Below are 3,190 nucleotides of genomic sequence, written 5' to 3'. Positions count from 1 at the left end.
GACCTTGGAGCACACCCTCTGCCCAGAGCTGCGTGTCCGTCTCCACAGAAACGACCGCCGTGGCGGGTGTGTGCGTGCCTTCGCTCAGCCCCAAACCAGCGGGCTGGGCCGGAGGTGGCTGGCGAGTGGGAGCGGCTCCCAGACCCTGTGCCCTGATCGCGGCCTGCCTGCAGCATCGCCACTCCGCCCCGCCCCTAGCCGCGTCCCCTCCGAGGGCCGGCAGCCCAACGGGACACGAGGGGGCGGGGGAGGGAAAGCAAAGCCAAGAAGCGGCGACGAGGCGGAGGAACCCGGCAAGATCAGTGAGGCGGGTCCCGCGGCTGCTGTTCCTGGCGTCACGGGAATCTGGAGGGCGAGAAGGAAGCATTGTTCCAGGCGGAGACAGGGCTTTTCTGTTCCCAGAGCCCTTGCCGCGAGGCCCGAGCTGTTTTCTCGCTTTGCTCCGTGTCCAGCGGGGGAGGCGAAGGGCCCCGAGAAGGGCAGGCATCGCCCACCAGCCGCAGACGTGGGTCGGGAGCTGGGTGCAAGGCCTCCATCCCAGGGCTTCAGGTTCACGTGCAGGCTCCCCTGAGGCCGGCAGGTGACACCTGGACTTGTGTGGGCTGGAGCGCTGTGTCTCTTCCCTCCCTCCATCCCGCCCTCCCCTCCTCTCCTCTGGTAGGACGGTTCAAAGTTTGGGGAGCTGGAGCTGGAAAGGAATGTCCAAGAAGGGACAGAGAAGGAGGACGGGTGAGTTCTAGAAGCTTCCTTCCTGCTCGGAGAGCCCTGGTCCTGCCCAGAATAAGCTCTGATTCTCAGCAGGGTGAGCACAGGGGTCGTCGGTGCTGAGGAGACACGCAGTCAGGAAGGTGCCATGATTCGAGGAGCCCAAAGGAACGCCCCGCACCCCACTCCTGTGTGTAGGTACATCTGTTTTTCTGACCTGGTGGCCTGAGCTTCTCTGCCGGTGAGAAGTAGGGCATCTGCAGCCCCTGCCGTCCTGTAAGAGGCCAGCACACCTCAGGGTTGGGCAGTCAGCCACCTTGACCTTATTATCATCCAGGACTGCTAGGAAGAGCAGGGGGAGGGGGAATGCAGGGGGTGGGGGAATGCAGGGGGAGGAGGAATGCAGGGGGAGGGGGAGGACCGTGTCTGGGCTCTGGGAATTCTGGTGCCGAGTGGTCCGAGCAGCGGAGGAGAGGAAGGAGGCTGCAGTGGACAGAGGGGCTCAGACTGACCCCACCTGCAGTCCCGGCTTCTAGTTCTCGCCCCTGTTTCTGGAGCTGCGTCACCCAGGACGAACCTCGAGGATGTTTCCTTCGCTCGGGTTCATTCCCATCCCCACAGGGATGATCCCAGCCTTGACCATCCCACGGGGCTGACCCCCCGACCGCCGCTTCGCCCTCTCAGCAGGACGCTGACTCCCATTGTATCTAGAACTGCTGAGGCAGAGGGTGACCTCCCTTTGCCCACACCAGAAGGACGTGAACGCCGTTCTCGGAGACACGTCGCCCCGCTCCTGCCCAAGGCCACCGCGGTTACTTTGTAGTCCAGGTTCAGACCTCTGCTCTGTCTCTGCTTCCGTCCACCCCACAGATCCCCGCCCCAACTTCCAGACCTTCATCACGGTGCCTGCAGGCGGGCCCCACCTCTGTTTCTGGGACCCTTCACGTGAACTCTGAACGAGGGTGTGTGTCTGCAGAACCCGACCTGAGATGCCCACCGCTTCAATTCCCAGCTCCCCTGCCCGCTGCGCGCCCTCCCGCCTGGCTGTTGTGACACAGCTGTGACCTAGCGGACAGATGCGTGTCTGCCCCCAATGCCCGACACAGAGCTCCGCAGTCCCCTGGGACGTCCTGGGTGATGGGAGCATGTTTGTTCTAGTGAGGCAGCTCCAGGATGGCTCAGAAATACTGAGCCAGGATGAGAGGCTGGGAACTTCCAGCCCCACCCCCATCCTCGGGGAGGGGAGAGGGCTGGAGATTGAGTTAACAATGGATCGTGCCTACGTGATGAAGCCTCCAAACAAATTCACAAACTACGGGGTTCGGAGAGCTTCCAGGTGGATGGACACATCCCCAACTCCCCGGGACGGAAGCTCCTGCCCCCGGGACCCTCCCAGACCTCGCCCTCTGTGCCCCTTCATCTGGCTGTTTGTCCGTATCCTTTGATCTTATCCTTCAGTAGGTAATAAACCAGTAAACATAAGCAGTGTTTGCCTGAGTTCTGTGAGCAAATCACTGAACCCAAGAAAGGGCTTGTGGGGACCCAAGTCAGAAGTGTGAGAGACCTGGGCTGGTGTGTGGAGCTGGGCATCGTGACACCAAGCCCTCAACTGCAGGACGTGATGCTAACTCCGTGTGGATGGTAGCACACCCAGCTGGTGTCGGAGGATTGGTTGACGTGCGGAAAAACCCACGCGCTTGGTGTCAGAAGTGTTGTGAGTAGAAGTTCTTTCTCTGGCCATCACTCTGCTGAAACATCTGGCTGAGGACCCGGTTGGTCCCCGGCTGCTGCCCCCAGGCAGCGAGCGGGCAGCTCTGTCTCTGTGCCGAGCTCTGCACCCTGAGGCCTGGCTGCTCAAAGCTGCCTTCTCCCTTACCTGACGAGGTGCCTTCCTGCTTAAGGTGTTTTCAGACCTGCCCGTTTCTCCGCCTACACTCTCTCCCGCCCTACAGTCAGCTTTCAGGATCAGAGTCTGGGCTGTGTCATGTGTCCCTGTGTTCCCTTTTTAAGTTCATCCTCCTGATGGCCAGTCTCTACACAGCAGCCAGAGGATGCACAAAGCAGATCAGATGCAGTCACGCCGAATCTCAGAGACCTAGGATGGTTCCCTCCCGAACTCCAGCAGAATCAAGTCCCAACCCCTACTTTACAGAAATGTAAGCTCAGGTGAGCAGACGGATGCAAAAGCAGGTGGAAGGTGGCTTGTGCCTCTGCCTTGCTCTTTACCTGCAGGCTGCAGTGATCAAGGGCAGCTTGGAGTGTATAATTGCAGCTGACCCTTGAACGGTTTGAACTACAAGGGTCTGCTTATATGTGAATTTTTTTTTCAATAAGCGTAGTACCTGTATTTTCATTTTACAGATTTTTAAATTGACTAAGTTTGGGGAAAGTTTGTGTTTGATTAGAGATCACAATATGTGGAATCAAAAGAACTAGGGGTTGAGTCCTGATCCCATCCAGACTGTTTCAGCTTCCTGCCCTTGGC

The 3,190-nt window shown here is 59.2% G+C and overlaps 1 long non-coding RNA gene across 1 annotated transcript; it reads left to right on the top strand.

The window, feature by feature from the left end:
• The first annotated feature begins 810 nt into the window (after positions 1 to 810).
• Positions 811 to 2,844, top strand: LOC307068814. Its single transcript, XR_013811473.1, has 4 exons — positions 811 to 899; positions 1,576 to 1,667; positions 2,321 to 2,419; positions 2,716 to 2,844. It is a non-coding gene; the product is annotated as an uncharacterized lncRNA (long non-coding RNA).
• Positions 2,845 to 3,190: the final 346 nt, after the last annotated feature.

The sequence above is a fragment of the Hyperoodon ampullatus genome, assembly GCF_949752795.1.
Source record: "Hyperoodon ampullatus genome assembly, chromosome: 20".
NCBI lineage: Eukaryota > Metazoa > Chordata > Mammalia > Artiodactyla > Ziphiidae > Hyperoodon > Hyperoodon ampullatus.
Note: the sequence above shows the minus strand (reverse complement) of the source record. Positions and strands in the feature narration are given on the sequence as shown.